The sequence below is a fragment of the Pinus tabuliformis genome, chromosome 7 (genome assembly GCF_031772625.1).
Source record: "Pinus tabuliformis cultivar Carrire ecotype Pingquan chromosome 7, CPIR1, whole genome shotgun sequence".
NCBI classification, from domain to species: domain Eukaryota; kingdom Viridiplantae; phylum Streptophyta; class Pinopsida; order Pinales; family Pinaceae; genus Pinus; species Pinus tabuliformis.
This window is the reverse complement of record NC_142293.1, coordinates 1,393,770,479-1,393,792,683: the sequence shown is the minus strand read 5'-3', so window position 1 is coordinate 1,393,792,683 and position 22,205 is coordinate 1,393,770,479. Positions and strand designations below refer to the sequence as shown.

The 22,205-nt window shown below is 37.4% G+C and overlaps 1 pseudogene; it reads left to right on the top strand.

Annotated features, from left to right (window-relative positions):
- The window catches only part of LOC149252871 (uncharacterized), a 66,164-nt pseudogene that overhangs the window by 9,328 nt on the left and 34,631 nt on the right, over positions 1-22,205 (top strand).

The window sequence follows — 22,205 nt, the reverse complement described above, 5'->3', positions numbered from 1 at the left end:
TTAAGGCAAGGCAAAGGGAAAGATGTTTTGAGTTTTATAGAAGAATTTAGGAAGCAAGCACGAATTTGGGTATGCACTAGATACACCAAAGTTGTAACTAAGTATATTGGCTCACTGCATAGTTATATTCAGCATTCATTATTGTTGTTTGAACCAACCACTATTGATGCAGCTAGTGTGAAATCAATTCATATTGAGAATAGGGGCAAGAATGAAAGAGAGGACCAGTCCAGAAAGCCACCGTTCAAACCTCCAATGGAAAATCCAAAGAGAAAAGGAAAGGGAAGTAAAGAAAATAGCAGCAGCCAAAGAGGGAGAGCGGCCTTATTGCAATCATTGCAAGAAAGAAGGCCACGATGATGATCACTATTGGAAGTAGCGCCCAGAACAATGCCCAAAGAAGTATGGAGGAAAAGGGAAACAGAAAATAGTGCAGCATCACAGCAAGACCTGGATCAGATTCGAGAGATGAAGCACTAGTCACAGCAGCACAGGAAAAAAAGGTACCCTTACACCTCCTGTTGATTCTAAATCACATGGAAGCACCAGTTCTATAGATGAGTCCCTTTCAAATGATAGAAAAAGAATTGAATTATTTCATATCAGAGTTGTAGTAAATCACACCAAAGTCAAAACTCTGTTTGATACTGGGTCCCAAGCAAATTTAATTGCACAAACCCCTGGTAAAGAAGCTTGGCTTAGAAACAAAACCGCACCCAAAGCCTTACCCGCTGGGATGGATACATGATAAAGCTAAATTGAATGTAACCCAGCAGTGCAAGGTAAAATTTGTGATTGAGTCTAAGCTGGTAGACGAAGTAGAGATGGATGTAATACCACTAGATATCTGTGGCATGGTATTGGGGAGCTCATACCTGTATGATAGGAAAGCAATCTTTTTCCGCCATGAGAATACATATCACATCACCAAGGATGGAATAGAATACATAGTGCGGGCTCATCAAAATAAATTAATGCCAACCTCATAAGCACTGGGCAGATGAAACGGCTGGTGAATTCTAGCAAGACATGCATGCTTATGGTTGTAAGGGAGAAGGAGGTTGAATTCGCGGATGCGTTCTAGGGCTGCAATGGGGAGCTTAAACAAGAATTAATGCAATTAATTTCTGATTATACTAAATTCTTTCAGGAGCCATGGGGACTACCTCCAAAGAGGGAAATCCAACTGTTATATGATGCCCCGCTACCAAATATCGACATGTACAGAATGTCAACAGTTGAAAAGGAGGAGATCAAGCGTCAAGTGCAGGAATTGCTGGACCAAGGCGTGATCAGGCCGAGCTCCTCTCCATGCGGTTTGCCTATTGTTCTAGTGCCTAAGAAGGACGGTAGCTAGAGGATGTGCATGGACTACCATGCGCTCAGCAAAATATCAGTAAAAAAATTCTATCCCCTCCCATGCATAGATGATTTATTGGATCAATTAAAAAATGTTGTATATTTCACAAAGTTGGATTTACACAGTGGCTATCAACAGGTCTGAATTGCGGAGTAGGACGTGTGGAAAACCGCTTTCAAAACCAAGAAGGGGCTGTTTGAATGGATGGTGATGCCATTCGGGTTTTGCAATGCTCCAGCCACCTTTATGCAGGTTATGAATAATATATTTCAGCCTTTCATTGATGAGTTTGTTCTTGTTTATTTAGATGATTTACTAGTTTTTAGCAAGAATTGGTTTGAACATGTGAGTCATGTAAAGAAAGTGCTTGATGTGCTAAAAAAGGAAAAACGCTTTGTAAAATTGTCAAAGTGTGAGTTCGAGAAAACCTCTTTGGGTTACCTAGGTCATATTGTTCGTCATGGTCAGTTAAAAATTGATCTCGCTAATGTTGAAGTGATTGTAAATTGGCCTAAGCCTACTACTGTAACTGAGGTCCGTAGCTTTCTAGGTGCAGTCCAGTATTGGAGGAGATTTTTTGCTAATTTCTATGTTATTGTAGCACCTTTGCACACATTGAAAAGTGTGAAACAGATCTTCCAATGGGGAGGAAGACAACAGAAGTCCTTCGAAATATTGAAGGAAAAAATTAGCACCGAACCAGTCTTAGCCTTACCTGATATCCAATAGCCATTTGAGATCGAAACCGATGCCTGCGGTTATGCCATGGGAGCTATATTGATGCAATAAAAGAAGCCAATTTGTTACCATTCTGAGAAGTTTTCTCAAGATGTGATAAATAATCCGACCTATGACAAGGAGCTTTATGCCTTGGTGCAGAGTGTGAAAAAGTGGAAACATTACCTGATTGGCAAGGAGACCATCATCCATACAGATCATCAGCCCTTGTAGTACCTTCAATCATAAACCAAGTTGCAAAAAACTTGTCATTTCAAGTGGATGGGCTTTCTTCAACAATTTCATCTGGTAATAAAGTATAAGAAGGGCACCAGCAATAAAGTGGTCGATATGCTATCTCGCCCTCCTATTTTTGATTCTGTTATTTTGCATAATGCTTCATTGTCTTTTGAAATTTATGTTGAACAATATGCTAACGATGATGACTTTAAGGAGGTTTAGGCAAAACTAACCCATGGTTCACAGGTGGACAACTATCACTTGTAGGGGAAATTGTTGTATCACCTCGCTAAATTGCGTATTCCCACGGGAGAGAGTGCGTTTAATTCAAGAGGCCCACACCTCTCTTGTGTCTGGACACTTTGGTGTCAAAAAGACTCTATGTCATGTACAAAGATTTTTTTTTTGGCCTCATATGAAAAAAATTGTGACTCGCTACGTAAAGGTTTGTGTGACGTGTTCTATTTCAAAGCCCTCTAATAGAAAACTTGGGCTCTACACATCACTCCCTATTCCAAGTCGTCCATGGGAAAGTGTGTCAATGGTCCTTGTAGGAGGTTTACCTTTTTATAGGAAGAGTCACGACTATTTGTATGTTGTCGTTGACCATTTTAGCAAAATGTGTATTCTTATGCCTTGTAAAAAGAAGATTACTACAGAGCAGACTGCTTCTCTTTTCTTTCAGTATGTTTGGGTCCACTTTGGATTACCCACATCAATTGTGTCGGATCGAGACTCTATCTTCCTTGGGGAGTTTTGGACCAGCTTGTGGAGGATGATGGACACCAAACTAAAAAGAAGCATGGCATTTCACCCGTATACCGACAGGCAGACAGATGTTGTTAACCATACCGTGGTACACCTATTACGAGGCTATTGTGGGAAACATCCCAAGTTGTGGGATGAACATCTCCCCTATATAAAACATTCCTACAACCGAGCAGTACATTCAACAATGCAGCATTCACCATTCGAAACATGCTTTGGTTACGTGCCAAAAGACCCTTTTGATATGGTCTTTGGAAGGGAGGATGGCTCCAGTGGATGTAATGATAAGGACAAAGTTCAGCAGTTCATTCAATGTATCCATTTGATTCACCAAGCAGTGCAAGAGCATTTGGAAAAAAGTCAAGCTTGTTATAAGGCTCAACATGATAAACACTGGGTTGACCATCAATTCCAACTGGGCAACAAGGTGTGATTCCACATCAGCAAAGACAGGATGAAGGGAGAAGGAAAGAAGTTGCGGCCAATCCGGTATGGACCATTCACCATATTGGAGAAGATTTGGAACAATGCCTTTCGTCTTGACTTGCCGGTACATATGCAGATGTACTCAGTAGTGAATGTGGAAAATCTAAAGCTGTATGAACCACCTTTTATCATGAACACTGATGAGGTGGGCACAGTTCCTACCATCATTGATTTTTCACCTAAATATCTCGATGAGTTACCTGAAGACATCATCCTCAATAGAAGAACTAGGACTTCACGATGAGGAGATGTAGAATACCTTCAAGTTGGATTCAAGGGAATGCATCCCAGCAAGGCCAAATGGCTGGAGAAAGAGAAAGTGAGGGCATAGTTCCCTCACTTGACAATTGACTAATGAAAATATTTTGGCAGTCCAAAACCTCCTCAATGGGGAGGATTGATCGAGGTGCATCTTCAGATACAATAGCATGGAAAAATTCAGAAATCCCAATGGGAAGAATGAAGTCAACCCCATACCAAAGCAGATATCTCATCTTCCTGATTCCAACGGCGCAAACGATACTTCAATCCGAGTTCGAATGATGAAGTTATCACCCAAAGAAGGATGCTTTAGTCATTAAGAAAATGAGGAATTTTCTTTGAAAAGGAGTCTTAAGTCTTTAAGGCCAAATCGCAATCGGAGGTTGCATATGGGTGGATTTAAGATTTGGGCCATGGGACCCCCTATCATCGATCTCTGATTAGATCGGATCGGCAAATTGGAGGCAGCCAGATCGACGGTCATATATATATATATATATATATATATATATATATATATATATATATATATATATATATATATATATAAGTGTATATCGGTGAGCGGGTTGTGCGATCTGCGATCAAACAAATTGGTGGGATCGGAGCAATACATATGCGGGACGCCGATATCAGTGATTGGCAGTCGACATTTCCTGTGAACAGGCCCTTGGCAACAGCGATACGCCGATTGTGATAACAGGCCAGACCCAATGAATAAAATGCACCCGATTTAATGATTTTTTAAATCCGGGTGAACGTTTTTGGGCGGATTTCTTAATGTTTTCGGGATCTTTTAAGTTTTATCATTTTAACCGATAGATGTCCATTTACAGGAACGGTTGCACCCACTGGTCCTTACACTCTACCAACCTCCAAAGTTAACCCGGCAAGCCCCGATTTAAATGGGATCTTATCTGAGAATCCATTATAAAAGAGGATCAAGGGAGGAGCACGGGAGGAGGCATTTTCTCTGGTTGCAGCACATTGTTTCATTGGCAGGAGGCCGAGAGCATCTATTGGTCTATTTTGAACAGTTTACATACTCCAGCCCCTTTTATTGCTGTGGGAAGCTTTGGTGCTTCATACCTTTCCATCTCAGGCATCCATTTCATAGGCCATCTTGCAGATTGGAGGTATAAGCCTCTTATGGACAGTTGATGATTGTAAATTCTCTTTCTTTCCTGCCATTTAATAAGAAAGGCCTCCCCATTGTTGAGCAGGGTTAGGAGATGTAGGCCGAATTGGACGAACTCTGTTATCAAGCCTTGGTGTCCTCTTTTGTGCCTTTTATGTGTTTACTTCTTCTTTTCTTATGTGCACATTTTCGTGTTAAGCTGCAATTTTATGTGTAATTCCTTTCTATACATCTATAAGTGAAAACATCCTGGAAAAAAAGGTGAAGTGATCTCGCTAGTATCTGATTCGGATACTGATGAAGTGACTTTCCTACATCATGGAGAGATAGGGAACTCAAAAGGAGTTACCCCAAGTTTTTCACTTTGCAGTCTAGTCAATACACCAGTTTGTTGTAATAAGGAGGTAACACTCTCTTCAGATAATTTGGGTTTCTCTAGTTTCTCAGCAGAAATGGATATCTATTCCAGTTTGTGTATCAAAGAATAAACTTCGGGAGATTTGGGAATATGGAGATGGTGGTTGCCTTACTACTTCAGGATATGAGGGAGATGTTTATACAACTTCAGATTCCTGGTCAGGGGATTTTGAACGAGATGTAGAAGGTATAGAAGCGGTGGAGGCGTTTTGACTCTTGTGAATGCTTTTCGAATGATCTTTAGGTTTATATGCCATTCACAGCTGAATTCCCTCCTTCTAGCACAAAAATGTTGTGGCTTCATAATTCCATTGCCGAAACATGGGGGATAACCACCCAGTCTGGACCTTAAGACAACTCCTTTTTTGTTTAAAGTGGTGGCTCCGACTCGGGATAATGGGACCAGTTTCCCAATGTGGGTTTTAAGATGATAGTGGGTGGTTCATGAGTGTTTTTGCAATAGAATAATGATAATCTAAGTGACTTATTCTATGCTGCAATTTCTCTAACTTAACCTATTCTAACATAAACCCGAGTATTCTTGCATGGTGTGGAGATGATAATGTAAAATATAATTCCTTTGACTAAATAGTTAGTCAAAGGAATTTATAAAACATATCATATATCTAATGAGTTATATATGAAAATCAAAACCTCAGTTATGGCATCAATACAGAAGTGCAATTAATGCTTCACAGAAACAATAAATCTCACATATAAATCATGAAAATAAAGTTTTGCCACTAATTAAATGTAAATAGAATTATGCATACACGATAATAGTACCAGATGTATGAATTCCTGCTCATTTGACAAATGAAATAGACAAAATTCTTCCTTCAAATCAAATTGTCTCCCAGGAATACAAAAGTGGATCAAAAAAGGAAAGTAGTTTGATATCTAAAAGAAAAGATCATGCTACATCATTTTCAAATGTTTTTGATAAAATTTTGGACCCTTCTCTAAATGCATGAGAACACTATAAATACTATTCTAACTAAGTATGCAAAAATAGATTATATAAAATTTGAGGAGGTTTCAAACAACCTTCTTCCTACATAGGTAACTAACTCCAAAAATAAACAAAGATCAACTAAACAAAACTAAGAGGATGACTTGTTGTCTGACATCTTTTCCTTTAAATCGCAAATATCGATCATCGGTTGAATTTGAGGAGGTGGCCCGAAATGAGATTTGAGTTGTCCTGTAAAGATTGCATCAGCAAGAAGTGGAAGCATCCTTTGAGTCACATGGAGGGAACAGTTGAGGGTCATAATCTAGCTATGTGGCTTGACTAGATACTGCCAATATGACTCCCAATCGGTTATAGTCAATTTCGTAATTGCATCTCTTTATTTCCCCTCTTTTTCTTGCCAGCCTTTACTAAGAGCAGTTAAGTCAGGCATTTCTTTCGAATTATCATCCTTCATGAGATTGGTAGAGAACAAGGCATGATTTACTGCCTTAATGATGTTCTTTGATACTCCAGTTTCCCTTGCAACTGGCAGCTCAACTTATTTTATCCTAGCATCCAAATCACTGAAGAGGATGTCTTTGTGAGTTTCCTCAATCTCGGGTAGATTGGCCTTGTTTCCCTTTTTTGATTCCTGCCATTCAGTGAATTTGGAAATTTTGGTGTTTAAATCATTAAACTTCGTTCTCTGGTCAATGGTTCTGTCTGTGAGTTGGTCGCTGGTAATAAGGTAGGGAGTGATGTGTGACAGCTTTTGGCAAAAATAATCTTGTTGCTTGACTAGAAGATAATTTAGTTCTAGAGCCTCTTTGATGAATTCCTCAGCAGTAGGAACATCCTTTTACCTGTCCAAGGATTGTTGTAATTCTTTGAGATGCATGTTTTTGGCTGATAATTTGGCTTCATGGCTTATTTTCAAGACTGCCATGTCCTACTGCAATTGTGCGAGTTGCTCAGCTGCTTGCTTATTTGCACTTGATTTTTCTGTCTCGGTCTCTTGTTTGAGCCACGCAATTCTTTCATCCCTTTCCTTTAGCAGAGTAGACACCTCAGTAGCCTTATCCATAGTGGACGATGCATATGCTCCTGTAAACTATGACAGTCTAGTCAAGTTTTCAGTCGGATTGAAAGGCATGTCCTTCCAAACAACTTCCATTGGCTCATCTCTAGGTGAGAATTCAGGTGCATCTACCCTTCTCATTTTCCTTTGACTTCGGACTATAGCCTTGTGGAGAGGGCTATAGAATACATCAAGTGGAGGTATCTCTGTCACTTTCAGAATGATTTCTGATGTGGGTAGAGCAAGGATGATTTTAGCATGCTCGAATGTTGTTGCTTCTTGATCCATAGGTGTAGACTGTTTGCCGACAGACTTGGGCTTTGTATCTTGATGAATTTTTAGAGGAGTCTTGAATTCCCCTATTTATTGAGTATTTGGAGCTTTGTAGGTGTCTTGCAATTCCTCATTGAATGGATCCCATTCCTGCTCCAAACTAGTGCCTTGGGCCTCTAAACTTGTCTCTGTGGCTGAAGTGTCCATTACCTGCTTTTTGACTCGCTTCTTGCTGGACTCAACTGTATTGTCTACATCCTAGACTTTCCTTGTGTCTGTTGTATTCTCAGTGTTTACCTAAGAGTCCTTTTGAGAGCTAGGCGTTGCACTATCGATAGTGTTACTTGGGGTAGGCTTATCCTTGGGCTTTAATAGATGCATTAGAATGACCCGAAGCCTATCATTCCTAAATTCTTGAAATCTTTGAAAATCTATGGGTTTCAGGTTAGGATTTTCCCATTCAAGTGCTTTCTCAAAAGAAACTGTTGACTGTAACAAATCCTCAAAGTAATTATCTCCATGATTGTATGCCTTGAGCTTTAGTCCTGTAGTGACATTGTATGACACTTTGTTTGGATCGAATTTCCTTGTAGGCAATGTATGAAGCATGAGGGATTCCATTTGTGATTATTCCTTAGTAGCATGAACAAAATTAGCTAAAGTAAAAGGGTCATATTTGATAGGGAAAGTAGGCCATAATGACTTCTTGCCGTCTTTAAGAACTTTAGTCAGGCCCTTTCCCACAATATTGTAGGCAATCTCCCTTGCTAATAACTTATCAGAAACATATAAGGGAAGGATGCGTGGATTAGCAATGCTACCAAAAACCCTAATGTAGGTGAACCATTCCTAATGAAATACTTGCCTACAACAAGCAAGTATGTTGCAGCTTCTTAGGAAAACCGAGGGGCTTTCTTATTGAAAATCATTTGGTGTAGGGGCAACACGATAGAATGAAATATCTTGTAGAAGTGAGGTATGTAATGTGATTCCCATATTTTTTTATGACTAAGATGGATTGGGTAAGGATCTTGTATGGTCCATTTCCAACCCATGGTTGGAAATTTCGTGCAAAAATAGATAACATCTATAATATAAGCACAGAAATAGAAGGGTGGGAGGTTATTTGTAGATGAGGCTTTCTTTTCTCGATATTTAGTAATGGAGGTGGCTAAGCTGTCAGATATGATAGAAGGCTAATTCATGATATAGAAATTAACACAAGCATTGATCAAGGAAATCCATTCTATTGAAAACTTAGTGTCATTTGGCAGTCCATACAGTCTACATAACATTTCTACTACATAATTGTAGGGTTTTTTCAAAGAGGCTATTGCATACACACCCGATTTTTCATACTTGAATTTGTTGTCTAACATTCTCCAAGTCCAAATTAACTTGAAGGGGTCTGGATTATTCTTTGCGAATTTAGCCACAAATGTGTTGTCGTAAATTTCCTGTAGATCAGGTATGTGATACATGGCCTTCAAGTCTTCTACCATGAATGATCCTACGACCTCCATCCTTGAATTCTTGAACTACCTATCCTTAATGATAAGGTTTTCGACCACCCATATGATCATGTTTGTGTAGGGAAGGATTTTGGCTCTTGCGCCAATCCTATGAAGGAAAGAACATGAGGCATCCCTACATTGAGGTCCTGAAGGCTTTGTCAACATAGCTATTACTCTTGTAGCAGTAATACGCTCGTCCTCCAGTCTGTTGTAAATTAGTTCCCAAGATGTTGCGCTTCCAGCTGCATCACAGACTGTATCACCAAAGATAGGAGCCATCTCTGTATCGTCTGTCTCAACAATGGTCTTCTTAGTTTGATTATGCATCACCTTTCTTAAGGACATGTCTTTTGTCACTTGCCTGAAACAGACAAGATATATCAGCACAGATGATATCAAGTAATTAAGACTGAAATCCTCTGTGAAATGACCTTGGATCGTGAGAAAGGTTTTTATTAGATATTTGATTATCACTACCCATAACCTAGAGAATGATTATCCTCCCTCAGGCCGCTAAACATTTAATAACCTGTCAACTCATTTTTTCTTATTATTTAAAACATAATTATTCTACGTGCTTTAACTCCTTAATCGCAGATCGTAGTCTTTAAAGGGGTACCGTGTAACACTTATCAGATATATTGGGCAAAATGCGATTGCGAAATTCGCAATATCGCATTTCGCAAATCATTAACATTTGTCCTAAGGCATGTTCAATTTTTTTGCGAATTGTGAAATGCGATTACACAGTGACAAGATGAGGTTATCGCAGCGGGAGACCTTTTTGCATATTGCAATTTCATAAAGGATTTATAAAATAGTGATTTGAAAAAGCACAATATGTGTTTTTCGATATAAGTTTCCTCCTTAGCTCATTTTGCAAGGTTTTGCTAAGTTTTTCTTTAGAGTTAGGCATTATTATCCTAGGCTTAAAAATTTAAAAATGGTCCCCATTTATAACTCAAATGCTAGATATTATTAGATAAAAATGGGGGGGTTGTTTCGTAGTACAACACACTGATACAATGAAAAAGAAAAGAACCACTGAAAAATTAGCAAAAAATATGACTTGGAAATAGATTTACAACATTCCCATCACCATGAAAGAAAAAGGCAACTAAATATCGGATTCTAGTTATCAGAGCATCCATTTCGGCTCACAAATGCAGAATATTGCAGATTAAAAAAAGAATGCTCAATAGAGCACAACAAGCAATTACTATAAATATTGCAATGAAGAAGTGTATGGACATGTACAAAGCACTATATTTATTCTTGACTCGAGGATCTGGAACTGGAAAAACATTCACAACAAAAGTAATCTTCCAAATGCTCATGCGACTTTATGATGCACATCATTCAACTAATCTTTTGAAACCAAAGGGTTTGATACTAGCATACATAGGAAAAGTTGCATATAATGCAGGTGGTACAACAATCCACTCTACACTTCTTATTCCTTTTAACAAGTCTTCCCCCACATTGCTTAACAATGAAACATTGGATGCACTTGGAAAACTTTACCAGGAATTGAGACTAGTTTTCATTGATGAGGTTTCCCTACTTGGAAGTCGGTTCTTGTTTTGCATTGATGATCGATTGAGGAACATAAAACATGTCCAAACAAAATATTTCGGAAATGTTGATATAATTTCTTGTGGTGATCTCTATCAAGCACAACCTATAAAAGACTCCTTGATATTCAAACTACCTATTCTCAGCAAACAACCAGTCCCATGTGACTTTTGGCAAGAAAATGTAAAGTGCTATGAATTGCATATTACAATGCGTCAAATAGACGAGCAATTCATCTCAATATTGAATAGAATGTGAACAAACACTCAAACAAAAGATGATTTGAAATATTTGAACATAAATTGTGTTAGACCTTCACTTATAGACCCTGCTTTCCCATATCTTTTTTATAAAAATAAATATGTTACTTTGCATAACAATAAAATTTTGTCAATTGTTCCTAGAGACGAGATTTTTATCAGTGTAATCGATCAAGAAGAAGAAAACCATGGCGATTTCCCTTCCCATTTTCATACAACAACATTGCCTTCACATATAGTTGTAATAGTAAACATGTTAGTTGAGATATATGATGGAAATTACAATTCACAAGATGGCCTTGTTAATGGAGCATATGTAATCATTAAAGGCTATACGAAAAAAACAATGAAATTGATATCATATGGATCAAATTCTTCGATGAAAAAAATAGGGAATTGCTAAGCAAAAATTGGCTCACTTCTATAGTCAAGGCATTTCCAAAGATTGGATCCCCATATTGCGATTAGCAAAACCAATAACAGCGCAAGAAAAAATAGGCTATATCAAAATACAAAAACAATTTCCTGTTCAATTGGCATGTGCTCGAACAATCCATATATCACAAGGCCTTGCTCTAGACAACCTTGCATTTGATCCTATTGGAATACGAACTCATGGATTAGTCTATATAGCCTTGTCTCATGTTAGAAACATGCAATCCTTATTCCTATTAAAACCACTAAAGAAATAAAATTTCAAAGTCAAGCAGAAAATAACAGTTGAAATGGATTGTCTACGACAATTTGCAAAATGGGAACTAGATTACAATTATCAATCTTTGCATAGACATTTATGCACATCAGTTTTCTCTCTAAACACTCGCAACCTAGAAACTTATATCAATGATGTCCTCAATGACTATGATCTAATGGATGCTGATATTCTGTGTTTACAGGAAACACATTTGAAACAAGAAATATTGCAACAAAAGTTCAAAACATTTAATTTCATATCAAGCCATTATAAATATGGATTGCTCACATGTTTCAAACAAAATATAAGAATTGTTGAGCATATGCAATTTCAAGAAGACAATGTAGAATCATTGATGACAAATATCATTCTACATGGAATGCAAATTACAATTGTTAATGTTTACGCAACACCCTATGCCACATTGCCCAATATAGTAGATATTCTTGAAAAAACATTTTGCAATATATCTATTAGTAAACCAATAATCATCGTAGGAGATTTCAATGTTAACATGCGTGAACATTACACTAGAACAAAGACACTAAAAGACTATATGCTTAGCCACAACCTCCATTTCCTACTAGATACAAATACCTATGTGCACACATCACTCATTGATCATGTATGGTCTAACATAACAAACAACTACAAGATTTACAAGCTAGATACATATTGGTCAGATCATGACACAATATGTCCCATAATGGACCATGTACATGTAGATGAATCACAAAACACATCAAACACATTCCATATCTACAGTTGATATCATTTTCTTTCCCCTTTTATTATCATTGAAACTTGACCATTCATTACTCTTCTTTTGCAAGCATCTAATGTATCCATATCCAAAGAAACTACTAATGCAATTTCCTTTTCTCTTATACATCCAAAATGTATCAAAGCTCTAACGACCAAAAATGCAGAAGGAAAGTATATACATATACTATTCAAAATATCAATTCACCAAATATATATATGGAATTTCTTTTCATGTCTCCAATATCACTAGTTCCATTTTCCACTCATTATCATTTTCAATGAAACAAATACCTTGCAGCCTTGAACATCAAATCAACACAACTTTGGAGTAAGAAAAACAACTAACAAAAGAAGCAACAAGGCAAGTCAAGCCATGCCCATCACTTATTTGCACTTGTCACATTGTAATATACACATCATCATTGTTTCTTTGTAATTGACTCTAATTTGCTTCATATGTGCACAGTTCAAATGCACCATCGACAATTCCAATATCAATTGAAGAATTAAACATCTGCAAAACTCAAAAATTATTCCATTGTGACGTAATGGTTGTCTACAACACATTTCTTGACAAAGCACAAAAAACTCATCAAATATTGCATGCAGATCTAACTAATTAGCGGGGATTGATGACAATCACATTGGTTGTTCCAAATGAACTCATCGAAAAACATAATCAAAATATCTTTCCAGGAAAAGGAATTGCAGTGACAAATTTTTAGATTCTACCAAAAACAAATTATGACCATGGTGATTGTGATCGCATTTTTTTATTAGACAACACAAGCACTGTAGAAAACATCAGCCCAATCTACACATAATACAAATTTGTTCCAAATGAAACAATAAAACAATTGGGAGAAAGCATAGAAACATTCCCAATATAAACAGTTGTAGCACTTGTAACAACATCTCAAAAAGTTGGCATGCAATATATATTGCAAATTAAAGATGGAAGTTCTCAAGATGATATGGCCTCAGTAAGATGATATTCGTTACACCATTCACCCATAAGCTTTATGAATCTTTATTTATGGTCTTTATGTAATAACATGATTTATTCTTTGTGTCCTTTATGTCACAGCTGCAACTATTTGAAAACTTGTTGCTTATCTACAATGAAATTGAACAGAGACTACAAAATGGAGAAATGTTGATTATGGTCTTCAAAAACATAACAAAAAGAAAAGACCTTAAGGAAATAACATTATGTACAACACATGCCACATTCATCACAAATTTGAATGCTGAAATAGAAAAAGATCTCAGAAAAACAATTGATAGACAAATCTAGGTACGTACATATACAATAACTTGTTTATTTTTAATTACACAATTACTTATTTTCCATTATACATTTACTCACTAGTTTTCTTTTCTAGCAGGTGTAAGGAACACTGCTGGTTGCAAATGCATATTCCACACCATTTGAACCTGTGTGTGCACTTTGCAGTTGCCGAATCTCATCAGCTGTAATGATAGAAGACATGTCAACATTTTGCACTAAATGCAAACAAAATACTCCGTTTCTCTTTCTGCATTGTATCAACTGCATTATAAGAACTCCTAATAACAACACATTATGATGTTTCCGTAGAAACAGAATAGTTTTAAAGAAGTTGTTTCCAAAATTAGCTCAAATGTCTTACCAAGAATATTTGCAAAAAAAGAAAACAAAACAAAAAAAAACAAAAAACAAAAAACAAAAACAAAAAAACAAAAAAAACAAAAAAACAAAAACAAAAAAACAAAAAACAAAACAAAACAAAAACAAAAAAACAAAAAACAAAACAAAACAAAAAACAACAACAACAACATATATGCTACATAATATCCAAGTTCAAGGTATCTTCACTCTAAATGGTGACAATGAGATTTTAGATATCGACCACAGCAACAAGAAAAATAAAATTTCAACTAGCAAGTTTGTCTTGTCTCCCTAGGTAACAACTCCATTCTTTTTTACTTTCAGTCTTTAGTCATATAACAAAATTCTTCAATTTTTTATTATACAAGCATAATAAGCATTTTTTGTTATCTCTCTCATTGCAAGGTTGGCCATTGTTCAAAAAGAAGACTTCGTGATATCACACAACTTAAGAGCCCAATGTTGAAAGGAAAATGAACTTGATAGTGAACAATTTCAAATTTTTTTGTTCCAATTTTGATAAAGCAATAGAAATGATTTTACTGATACTATGTCAATAAAAAATATTTACTTTTTCTTACACTAATATTACTACAACAACATTTATAACTTCTTCATTACATATATGTTTTGAAAATTTCCAGTTTCAATTTGGTGTCTATAAATAATAGTTATCTACATTTTCCTATTTTCTGTTATGTTTTATAAACTAAAAAAAAAACATGCTTCCTATATTCTTATTTTGATTTTTAACGCTGCTATTGAGCTACATCCTACTACTTCCACACTTCTAGCCCTTGCTCCGTTTCATTTATTTCCACAAATGCTTGTTATATTTTTCATGCATTTTGTTAGGTCATCTTACTTTATGCTTTTGGAGTAGCTTTGTGCAGTCTCACAAGCTATTATTGCTGATATGAATTCGTATGTGTATTTGCACTGTTTCTTTGATTCTTAACTCTTTATGCGTTGGCTATTTATTTACACAAAACCATCTAATTATTTTCTTTCATTCTTTGTTCAAGGTATCATATCGTATTCTTGAAACAAGACGATGTTCTTATGTGAATTTGAATGGATAAATCCAAACATTTCAGAAGTTGACCAAGTCTTAACCATGGGGTTTTGTCATAGAAATTATAAATAGGCTAATAGGTATTTTAATCCATGTAGATTTTGAAATTATTGAGGCATGAAGTCTCCCTGAGTTGGAGCACAACTAGCTTGAAGAGAGGAAGGTTGGCGGATGATTGTGGCCAGCCTCTTAGTTACCCAAATCTATCAGCTCAATGCTTTAGGCTTTCACAAATTGAGAATGACAGATTGAGTGGTAACAGGACTTGTTATCACTCCAGGAACCTCTCCTAGGTTGTATCTCGGAGATGCCTGGTAACATATAAATCTTCAATATTGTTCTCTGAACTATTGGAATGGATGATGGTTTGGATCAAGTTAGATGACTATTTCAACTCTGTTTCACTGAAGACATGCATGAACACCCTCAGCTTTACAAGGCTTTAGACCACTAATGCTCAATAGTTTATAGATTCAATGGATAGATGGAGAATATTGACAGTACCAACAGATGCATACATAAACACATATGAATGGTTAGCTACAAGAAGTAAATGAAGCTTGCAAATCTAATTTATCAAACGCAGAGATAAGATGACAGTTATTTGGCATTAGACACAGAAGAAAACATGAATAACCTATTCAAATGCAAGCTTAGAATAGAAGAAAAAATGGGAATTGAACATGTAACAGAAAAAGAAGCTTATATTGCTTGAATGAAGATGAGAAGCTAGAGGAGAAGAGTATCCATAATCTCCAAAAGTTGAACCCTTCATACTTATAACTTTTAGCCATTTATAGTCTTTTTTACAATGCTCCTAAACTCTCAAAGGCTCGAAGTGTCTTAATCTATCCTCTCTGTCTTTTCAACGACTTGATGCCATGACAAGACACGCATGAGCTTGGAGGTTTCTTTTCTAACAGCAGAGTAACCGCATTCTGGTAATTTGCTGCGCTGTCAGGGAGCTTGCTCGTGCCAACGATGCTCCATGATAATTTCTGTTGGTTTGGCTGTGTTGTGCTGTTATTTTTCCCCTTACATCCATATATTATGTTATATTAGTTCACCTGTTGACTGTTAAAAATACAAACAAAGCCAAACAGAGCTATCAGGTCTATTCGCAATCATTGTCGCCTGTCGCAAATGACCTGTCCCTTGGTTTTTTAGAAATAGATTAAAACAATGGAAATACATCAAAAATGGCTCATGAAGGACTTCAAATTTTATATATTTCCCTTCACAAACCCTTTCGGGTCCGAGTCTTATCGCATATCGCAATTCGCTTCAGTCTTGCTCTAAGGTTCCCTTTTGTATTTTAGAAATACGTAAAAACTGCAAAAATGCATTAAAAAATAGCTTTTTGGCGGATCTCAAAATCTATGCAATAATGCTTATATAGCCATCGGGTCTAGCTAATCGCATCGCACATATACATATATAAAGGCCCTGCTCCATAATGTTTCCCTGATTGTGATCCGTCGATGCGATTGATCGCAATCACATATCGCTCATGGCCCAGGCCGATGATGAGTGCTCTGTTGTGTTGGCTGATTGTGATTCTACGATGCAATGTGGGTTGTCGATCTGTGCTCTTGATCAACGGTCTACGTTGAATCTGTCGATCACCATCGCAAGTTCCACATAGTCTGCACCCATATCCGTCGATTGCCACCGCCAATTGTGACCCGTCGATCAGATCTGGACCGTTGATCGGCCATATCTGACAGCTATTGTGCATTTCACTGTTCAGACCTCCTATACTCAGGCTTTTCACTATTTGCTTGGGTTTTTGCCTCCTGATAGTGTTTCTCCACCATTCTAAGGGTTCTTCTCCTACGATGGTTTTGATCTTTGGCATGATTTTACTAGCTTTTGAAGACTGAGAGAGCATATTTGGATCCATTTGGATCAGGACCTGATGCAATTATAGATGTGAGAGTAATATTTTGAAGTCTGGCTTATGGCCAAATCGGAGCAGAGGAGATGTGGTCGTCGGAGCTGAAACATGGGACATTTCAGCTAAAAATAGTAGCACTACACCTCAGGGGCTAACACTGGCTCCTTTTGGGGATGAAAACCTCCCCATGAGGTTTCAAGAACCACAGACCAATGCCTTTGATGTAAAACCAAAATCAAATCTATCTCCTAGTGTTCCATTGGGCATGGAGTTTATTTTGCATAGAAAATAAAAAATGAAAAACATATTTACAATATCAAGGCTTTAAAGCCTTAGATGAAATAAATTTTCAAGAACCGTCCATTAACTTGGCCACCAAAACATCTTCTCCTTCCAAACTATGTAGAATAAAGGTATTGTTCTGCTGAATTTGAGCAATGACAAATGGACCTGTCCATAAGGAGTCAAACTTACCATGATTACCTTTCTTTTCCTTCAATGCATCCCATTTGAGAACCAAGTCACCAACTTGGAAATTGTCCATTTTTTCCTTCTTGTCAAAGGTTTCTTTGATTTTCTTCTGATGAACTTTTGACTTCTCAACCAGCTGCTCTTTGATCTGCTGTAATTCAACCAGGTTATTCATTCTCCTTACCATGTCATTCGTTTCATCCTATTCTTCTTGAAATAATTTGGCCACAGGGAGAATCAACTGGATAGGAAAAACAACATTGGCACCATAAACTAGCTTAAATGGAGAATTTTCTATGGACTTCTTGTCGGTAACTCTGTCAGCCCATAGTGAAAACTTCAACTTGGAATCCCAGCTCTTTTTGTTGTTCTCCAATAGTTTTTTGATTATCCTTACAATACTCTTGTTAGATGATTCTATCAGGCCATTGCCTTGAGGATAATATGAGGTAGAATGCACCAATTGAATGCCCATGGATTCACACATGTCCACCTATTCTTTTGCCCTGAACGTTGTTGCATTATCAGTGACTAGTTTGGTTGGGCAACCAAATCTAGTGAAAATATTCTCATTCAAGAACTTTATGATAACCTGATGATTACCATTTTTAGTGGGTATGACCTCAATACATTTAGTGAAATAATCAATGGCTACCAAGATCCATTTGTGCTGGCCACTAGAATTTGGATTAATATCACCTATGGAGTCCAAGCCCCACTGCTGGAAGGGACCATTGACGTGTACTGGCATCAAGGGCAGAGATTTTAGCTGCTATCTTCCTGCAAAAGAAAACACATCAGAGAACAGAGTAGGCCAATAATACCGAGCTCTTAGGATTTTGTGGGCTGTGGTTTTCCAATAATGATGCCCTCCACGGATGCTATAATGGAACTAGTGCATGACTTCCACAGATTTTCCTTTATCTAGACATGTCAAGAGGATTCCTGATGGGTCTTTCCCATAAATCGGGTTTTTATTAATGTAGAATTTGGCTTATATGAGCTTAGTGGCCTGGTCTTGACTTGAGCTAAGCCCTGGAGGAACTTATAGCTTCTGCAAAAAATGAACTATACTAGAATACCATTCACATGTGGCTAGATTTTCATCCAAAGGCTAATTCTGCTCTTTCTCTTCTACTGCTTCCTCTGTCTGCTCATCACGTGAATTTGAACCCATGTAATTGATGTTTAACAAATTGCAATTTTCCTCAGCCATAAGTTTATCCAAGCCCTGGCCTTTGACAAGCTTAATGGGCTTCACCTCTATGTTAAACTCTATGAATTTTGCAATCCATTTAGCTCTCTTTCCGTCAATATCTGACTGAGTTAAGACATCTTTTACTGAGGCTGAAGGTACATATGTAACCACCTTGGAATGCAGAATATAAATTATGAATGCCTTTAAAGATTTTATGAGAGCATAAGTTTGTTTTTCAATAAGGTCATACCGTATTTCAGCATCCCTTTGAGTTTTGTTGAAAAAGGCCACGGGGTGCTCTATGCCTTCATCATTTTTCTGCAATAGAGCTGCTGCAAGTAAGTCATAAGAGGTAAAAGAGAAGATATAAAACTCCTTGGTGTAATCTGGGTTAATTATAGTGGGAGCTTCCATGATAGCTTGTTTGATGGCTTCAAGAGCTTCTTGTAGCATATGTCCATTTTATTTCTAATCCTTTCTTCAGCATGGAAGTGATGTGCTTCACTAGCTCTGCAAAGTTTGGAATGAACCTTCTTACAAAGTTAATATTACCCAGGAAGGATTGAATGTCCCTTTTTGACCTTAGGATGGACAATGTCTGAATTGCTTGAACTCTTGCTGGATCAATCTTCACACCTTCAGCAGAAACAATATGTCCTAGAAGTTTTCCTTCTTCTAGAGAAAACTATGACTTCTTTGGGTTCACAGAAATTCTGAACTGTCTGCACTTTAGAAACACCTTCTTCAAATGCTGCAAATGGCCATTGTGAGTGCTGGAAAACACTGTTATGTCATCAATGTAGATAAGGACAAACTTTTCCTTCTCTCCCACAAAGGCTATGTTCATGGCCCTCTGAAAAGTAGCCCCAGCATTCATCAGTCCAAAAGGCATCTTGGAGTACATGAAAGTGCCCCAAGGAGTATTGAAGGCAGTCTTTTCCTAATCTTCTAGATGTACAACAATCTGATTGTAACTTGAAAATCCATCTAAGAAAGACATGACTTCAGCCCCTGAAACTTTTTGCAGCAAGTGCTCCATCTTAGGCAGGGGGTAGTTGTCTTTTTTAGAGCATTTGTTCAGATTCCTGAAGTCAACACAAAGCCTGATTTCTCCATTCTTCTTTCTTACTACCACAAGGTTAGCTATCCACTTTGAATACCTTAGGGGAACTATGATCTTGGCATCCAAGATCTTCTTGATTTCTTTCTCAATCAAAGGCAATAAGAGAGGGCTGATAGGTCTTAATTTCTATTTAAAAGGGACAGTGTTCTTTTCCAGTGGAACCTTATGTTAAATGATGTTTGTGTCATAGGTTTTAAGATCATTGTATTCCCAAGCAAAAATATCAGTGAATTGCTTCATCAAGGTGCAATAATCGGAACTCTGGGCAGAAGACAAGTGAGTGGACAGATTTATGTACTTTGGATGGGCTGGACTCCCTACATTATGTTTATGAACAATAGACTCATTTTCTTTCTTGGTAGGCTTATAAGGTACATCATTATGATCAAACAGCTTCTCTAGGGGCAACAATCCTTTGGGTATATGGTTACTAGGCAACTGAACAATGTTTTCCTGACCAATCGCGTCCTTTAGCTTGGACTGGTTGCATTCTTCCATGGTTTCGTTTTCTTGGTCGATGTGAATTTTAGAAAATTCATCAACGACTTGTAAAAACATATTAATTTCATTATCATATTCAAAAACTTTCCATTATTTGACATTGTCAGGAAGAGATGGTCTATATTTCACCTGAACTTCATAAGTCAACATAGGAGGCAAAGGAGGAATAAACGTGCTAGCAGACACAGCAAGGGAATCAGCAAGTTGGTTCTTCATTCTCAGGATGTAAGAAATGCTGAAAATATTAAAAGAGTCCTTGAGCTTCTATACCTCATCTCTATATGCTTTTAGCCTTGGATGCTTTGCTTGGAAAGTTTTGTTGACCTGTTGAATGATAAGGTCTGCGTCTCTAAACACTCTCAGACCTTTGATGCCCATTACTTTAGCAGCATTTAAGCCCAATATCAAGGCTTCGTACTCTGCTATGTTATTTGTGACCTGAAAAGTTAATTTGAAAGATAAATGAATGCATTCCTATTTGGGGGACATAAGGACTACACCTGCCCCTACAGCTTCCTTAGAGCAAGCTCCATCAAATAATATGTCCCAAATTTGTGGGCCTTCTTCCTTTGTGATCTGGAAAACTGGTTTCTTAAGCTGCATGGAGGCCAACTGGGATTCTTCAATCTGAAGAATACAAGCTCCAAAATCAGTGTTGACAGCATAGATGGGATGATTAGTGGGATTCCTTTCTTCACTAATGATATAAGCCAACTGAGATTCTCTGTATAAGCTGCTGCTATCACCTCCAAAAAAATGGGACAGTAGTGTAGAATAGATAATTTTGTAATGTTCCACCTAATCTCTTGATCCAACCTCTGGAAAGTAACATGCCAAACTTGGGGGGTACATCTGCTACCATAATATCCATCATCATGCTCTTCATGGGCAGCTAAGAAAAAATGATGGCTAGGTCCTTGATTAATCCCAGACATTTCACTTTTCTAGTGTCAAAAGAAAACAGGTCATGATAAGGCTTGGTAATGTCAAGAGCCAACTCATCCATGACAACCTTGGGCATTAGATTATGGCTGGCTCGAGTGTCCAGAATGTAATTGTGAAGGATTTTGTCATGAATAATCAGAGAGACATAGAATGATGGGGAGTTGTCATCATAATTTTCAATCATTAGGTTGAGAAAAATAGCTAGTTTGTCATCTTGCAGATTCACATAGTTGGTGGAGGCTTGGATGGCATTAGGCTCAAGGACCTTGAGGATAGATCTCTTGAAGGACTCTTTTTTCACTAGTTAAATCAGAGGTATAGGTATTCTTAGCTTCTGAATTTCTGATTGAAAACTAAAAGGAGAAGGAGACTTGTCAATGCCTCTTACCGCGTGAGCTGGAGCTTGGAGGATGATGGGATCAACTGTCAGTCACTTCTTCTTATTAGCTTGTTGTACTACAGGGACAACAACTCTTTGAACATGAGTTTCCTTGGCATTATTCATCTTCAACCTCAGATCATATCTGTTCCAATCTTCAGTTTGTAGAACAGCTTCACCATCCCGTTCTTGGTTGATCTGGTCATTGAATAATGACTTTTCATAGGTAGCTGAGCTCAAAAAGGACGCACTACTTTTGTCTTCCATACAATGGATCTCATCATCTCCTTCAAACTGCTCTTCTTCCATGACTACATTTTGGAAAGGGGTCTTCACCATTTGGTCTTCACTGGCATCTTTGCTTCTTTGCAAAATCTGCAACTGCTCATTAGCTCTTCTATATGGATTTGGATTTCTAGGAGCAAAGGTATTAGGAACTCTTCCTTTCCCAGGGTGCCGCTCGA